Source organism: Aquarana catesbeiana, linkage group LG02 (assembly GCF_042186555.1).
Source record: "Aquarana catesbeiana isolate 2022-GZ linkage group LG02, ASM4218655v1, whole genome shotgun sequence".
In the NCBI taxonomy this organism is placed as follows: Eukaryota; Metazoa; Chordata; class Amphibia; order Anura; family Ranidae; genus Aquarana; species Aquarana catesbeiana.
The window spans coordinates 775,445,061-775,451,060 of NC_133325.1; positions in this window are offsets into that span (position 1 = coordinate 775,445,061).

Sequence of the window (6,000 nt, forward strand, 5' to 3'; positions counted from 1 at the left end):
TTTCTTCTTGCCACTCTTCCATAAAGAGCAGATTTGTGGAGTGCTAATAGTTGTCCTGTGGACAGTTTCTCCCACCTGAGCTGTGGATCTCTGCAGCTCCTCCAGAGTTACCATAGGCCCCTTGGCTGCTTCTCTGATTAATGCTCTCCTTGCCCTGCCTGTCAGTTTAGGTGGATGGCCATGTCTTGCTAGGTTTGCATTTGTGCCATACTCTTTCCATTTCTCTTTAGTTTATTGACAGACACAGCGCTCCATTATTCAGAACCATAGGGTTATACCGCCCCCTACAGGAGTAGGGCACTAGGCAGAAAAAAGACTTGGCTATGCCTATAGGCAGTCCTAGGTGGTATACACCCGTCTTTGCTATATGTCTTTAGTTTTTTCCACCTAGTCAGCAGTAAGGACCTAGTTCCCTGCTGGGATCTCTAGTCATGGCATTTTTTTTTGTTTGTTATTTTCTTTTTTCCTGGATTTTTCTCCGGTGAGACCTACAATCAACTGACGGGCTGGACACTAAGATCCAGTGGTCTCCCCAGCCTAGCCAGCGAGCGCGTGCAGACCGCAGCTACGCGCTCGGTCGGCCGCGACATAGTCCCACTGGACGGAGGCTGGCCCTGCGAGTTAAACGTCTTGCGAGGTTGCATACGATTGGGTTTCGGACCGAGTCGCAGCGTTCTTCATGGCCGACAGCCCCCTACTTCATTGGTGAGGGGATCTGTCTGGGAGTGTTACCCGCACGCTTCGCTGGATCGGTAAGTACAGGGCCCCCTCTTCTCCTTCCCTGGACGTGGTGCGGGGCGTGGGTACTCCCTGGGGTGGTCGGTCCCTCTGGGGTTCTCCTCCACCCCCCCCTCCCGTCCTTCCCGGGTTCGGCCCAGGCTTCTGGCCTAGGTGCTTTTTGGACACACTGTCCTCCCCCTTCCACCCTCAGTGTTGCTACTGGGGGGTATCCCTTGGGCCCACCTGCTGCAGTGGTTGGGCCTAGGAGGCAGGTGACTGAACGTCCACGATAAATTAAGTTGTGGCTTTACGGCCTACCGGGCATGCGCTGGGTGGGCAGCAGCAGGGCGGGCATCGGAGGCCACCCTTTTTTCTTTTTTGGGTGTCCGCTCTCCATTAAGCAGCTCAAATCGGTCCGTCCCCCACGCGGGCCGCGCACTCATGGTAGGTGGCCGGAAAGTCAGGCTACGGTTTTGCGGCCTACCAGCTGGGTGGGTGGGTGGCGGAGGCCACCGCTTCAGTTTTCTGGGAGTCCGTCCAGCGGCTCGGATTGGTCCAGTCCCCCCGTGGGCCACGCACTCACGGCAGGCAGCCGAAAATTTAGGCAGTGGCTTTTGCGGCCTGCTAGGCCTCATGGCTGCCTCCTAACAGAGGGGTGGTGCCGTGGGGGCTCTGAGGGCGAGCTCCTTTTGGGGGTCCCTTAGGTGGGCCGCTCTCTGTAAGGGGCCTCAGTTGTGCGTTGTGTGGGCGGCATTTGTCGGCATCCCCTATGTGGGGCCTCGGTCTGCGCCCCCCCCCCCAGTGAGAGGCCTCGGTCTGCGCCCCCCCTGTGAGGGGCCTTGGTCGGTGCCCCCCTCTGAGGGGCCTCGGTCTGTGCCCCCTGTGAGGGGCCTCGGTGGTACCCCCTGTGCTGGGCATCCGGCGCCCCCTGTGCGGGGCCTCGGTCAGCGTCCCCTGTGCGGGGCCTCGGGCGGTGGGAGTCTCAGTTGGTGGCCCCCTCCTGAGTTTTTTGTGGTGGCGCTTAGGCATATAGCCCAGTAAATGGCACCCCCCGCCATCCCCTACCTACTCTGTCTCAAACGAACCTATATCTGGCTCTGCCGCCACAGACGTGGCCCACCTTGCGGGGTTGGTGGCTATGCTCCCTGTCCTGTCAGGGAGTGACAATGATTCCTCCACAACTGCAGTGGTGCGCGAAAAGGCGCAGGTTGTCGCACTTATTACATCTGTGCAGAAACTTTTTACGATGGGGGATGCATCGGTGGCTGCGGCGGAGGGCCGGTTCCCCTTTGGCACCCATCAGTCGTCTTGCGCGGCGAAAGCGTTCCCTTCTCCCTCTTATTTTGTCAAATTTGTCCATGAAGACTGGGAGTGTCCAAAGTGCTCTTTGTGCTTTCTGAAAATGCTTGCTGTGAGGTACCCTTTTGAGGAGTCCCTCCTTCAGAAGCCATACTCTGCCATACCCAGTCATACTCGGCGATACCCTGCAATACCCTGACATACTCAGCCATACTCAGCCATGCTCGGCAATACTCGGCTGTATGTGGCCAGCCCGTGGAAGTCTCACACATGTGGTATCGCCGTACTCAGGAGTAGGAGAATCTATTTTGGGGTGTCATTTTTGGTATATACATGCTATGTGTTAGAAATATTGTATAATTGGACTTTGTGTTAAAAAAAAATGCGTTTTAACCACTTCCCGCCTGCTGGCCGTCATACGACGTCCTTGACTTTGTGCGGGGATATCTGAATGATGTCTGCAGCTACAGGCATCATTCAGATATCAGCTTTTTCAGCCGGCGATTGCCTACACCATAAGAATGATCACAGCGGCTGTTCCACTGCTTGAGCATTCTTACGGGAGGCGAGAGGGGACGTCCCCCCTCCCGCCACCCTCCGGTGCTTCTATCAACTCACCGCTACGATCAAAGCCAGGATCCTTCGTTTTCTTTTTTTATTTCAGGCTTCCAAGCCTAAAGGTGATTTGTGGGGTCTTATTGACATCATATCTCACTGTAAAGAGGACCTGTCATGCCGTATTCCTATTACAAGGGATGTTTACATTCCTTGTAATAGGAATAAAAGTGATCAAAATCTTTTTTTTGGAAAAAAGCATCAAACTAAAATAAAGTAAAATGAACAATAAAAAAAAAAACAAAACATTTTTAAAGCGCCCCTGTCCCTGCGTGCTCGCATACAGAAGCGAAAGCATACGTAAGTCCCGCCCACATATGAAAACGGTGTTCAAACCACACATGTGAGGTATCGTTGCGATCGGTAGAGCGAGAGCAATAATTTTGGCCCTAGACCTCCTCTGTAACTCAGAACATGTAACCAGTAAAAAATGTTAAAGTGTCGCCTATGGGGATTTTTAAGTAGCAAAGTTTAGCGCCAATTCACGAGCGTGTGCAATTTTGAAGGGTGACATGTTAGGTATCTATTTACTCTGCGGAACTTCATCTATCACATTATGCAAAAACATTGGGCTAACTTTTTTTTTAAAGCACAAAACTGTTTTTTTTTTTTCCAAAAAAAACACGTTTGAAAAATCGCTGCACAAATACGGTGCGAGATAAAAAGTTGCAACGACCGCCATTGTATTCTCTAGGGTCTTTGCTAAAAAAAACATATATAATGTTTTGGGGTTCTTTGTAATTTTCTAGCAAATAAATGATGATTTTTACATGTGGGAGAGAAATGTCAGAATTGGCCTGGGTGCTCCAGAACGCCTGAAGGTGCTCTGTGCATGTTGGGCCTCTGTATGATGCCACGCTGTGTAAAAGTCTCGCATATGTGATATCGCCATACTCGGGAGTAATAGCAGAATGTGTTTTGGGGTGTAATTTGTGGTATGCATATGCTGTGTGTGAGAAATAACCTGCTAATATGACAATTTTGTGAAAGAAAAAAGAAAACAAAATCTTGATTTTGCAAAGAATTGTGGAAAAAAATGACAACTTCAAAAAAACTCACCATGCATCTTTCTAAATACCTTGGAATGTCTTCTTTCCAAAAAGGGGTCATTTGGGGGGTATTTGTACTTTTCTGGCATGTTAGGGTCTCAAGAAATTAAATAGGCCATCAGTACTTCAGGTGTGATCAATTTTCAAATATTGGCACCATAGCTTTTGGACTCTATAACTTTCACAAAGACCAAATAATATCCACCGATTTGGGTTATTTTTACCAAAGATATGTAGCAGTATAAATTTTGGCCAAAATATATGAAGAAAAAATTACTAATTTGCGAAATTTTGTAACAGAAACTAAGAAAAATTCATTTTTTTACAGAATTTTCAGTCTTTTTTTCTTTTATAGCGCAAAAAATAAAGAACCCAGAGGTGATTAAATACCACCAAAAGAAAGCTCTATTTGTGTGAAAAAAAGGACAAAAATTTCATATAGGTACAGTGTTGCATGACTGAGTAATTGTCATTCAAAATGTGAGAGCACCGAAAGCTGAAAATTGGTCTGGTTATTAAGGGGGTTTAAGTGCCCAGTGGTCAAGTGGTTAAAGTTATTTAGAATATCTACAGGACGAGTCCCTTACAAAAACTTCTGCACAATCGTCAGTAGAATCAGAATCTATATGTTTAGAAAAATCGGAATGACTCTACCATCAAAGAAGTTTCAGCAGATAGCGTCATTCCAAAGGAGGATTTTAGAATGTAAGAAAAATCACACAGTCCACATGCTTCAAGGTATGCTTAACAAAAAATTACAATATTAATGCGTTACTATGTTCTTTAATAAAAATAAATAATTTACTTTCCTTTATAGTTACACTGGAGATATGGAGAAACATAACAGGACATATACTTATGTTGAAAATTGGTCCATGTTCCATTTTCGATAATGATATCCTTGGTCTTAAATAACCAAATGAGCTGGAAAGCCAAGTGAGTCATTTAAAAATTTTTGGTTAATTGATAATTCACTGACACTAGCATGTTTTAAGCGCATGCTTTTTGGACATTTTTGAATTATGGTTCTACTCTCATAAAATTGTTTTTGCAGATCATAAACGCCTAGTTCTGTTTACTGGTGGCAAACTTTAATAAAAAGTCAACAAAAAAAGCATGTCAGATTGACATGTATGCAATGAGCAATATATGGCAAGGAAAACCCCCAGCATTAAGAAAGGTAATGTAAAAATTAAAATTTTTCTCCATTAAATTTTGCAAATAATGTATGTTAACTTATTTTGTATACTGCATGTATTAACTTTGCAGATAATCATTTCTAATTTTGATGTGTTGATTGGGGCTGTCCATGAGTCACATCATTGGACATTATTGGTAAGAAATTTTCAGTGCATTTTTAACCACTTCAGCCCCGGACCATTTTGCTGGCCAAAGACCAGAGCACTTTTTGCGATTCGGCACTGCGTTGCTTTAACTGACAATTTCGCGGTCATGCGACGTGGTTCCAAAACAAAATTGACGTACTTTTTTTCCCACAAATAGAGCTTTCTTTTGGTGGTATTTTATCACCTCTGCGGTTTTTATTTTTTGCGCTATAAACAAAAATAGAGCGACAATTTTGAAAAAAACACATTTTTTTTTACTTTTTGCTATAATAAATATCCCCCAAAAATATATAAAAAAAACTATTTTTTTCCTCAGTTTAGGCCGATATGTATTCTTCTACATATTTTTGGTAAAAAAAATCGCAATAAGCAATTATTGATCGGTTTGCGCAAAAGTTATAGCGTTTACAAAATAGGGGATCGTTTTATGGCATTTTTATTAATTAATATTAATTTTTTTTTTTTAAATGGCGGTGATCAGCGATTTTTATTGTGACTGCGACATTATGGCAGACACATCGGACATTTTTGACACATTTTTGGGACCATTGTCATTTATCAGTGCTATACAAATGCACTGATTCCTGTGTAAATGACACTGGCAGTGAAGGGGTTAAACACTAGGTGGCAGTGTAGGGGTTAAGTGTGTCCTAGGGGCATGTTTCTAACTGTGAGGGGCATGGCTGTGTGTGACACGTCACTGATCTCTGCTCCGATGACAGGGAGCAGAGATCAGTGACACTGTCACTAGGCAGAACGGGGAGATGCTTGTTTACATTAGTATCTCCCTGTTCTTTCTCCCCGTGAGGCGATCAGGGGTATTCCCGCGGCGATCGAGACCGCGGCACCTGCGACCCGACTCACGGCCGCCTCTTAAAGGGGAACGTACAGGTACGTGATTCTGCCTGTACGAGCCCTTCTGCCGCAGTATATCTGCGTGAGGTGGTCGGCAAGCGGTTAAATAAAGGTTA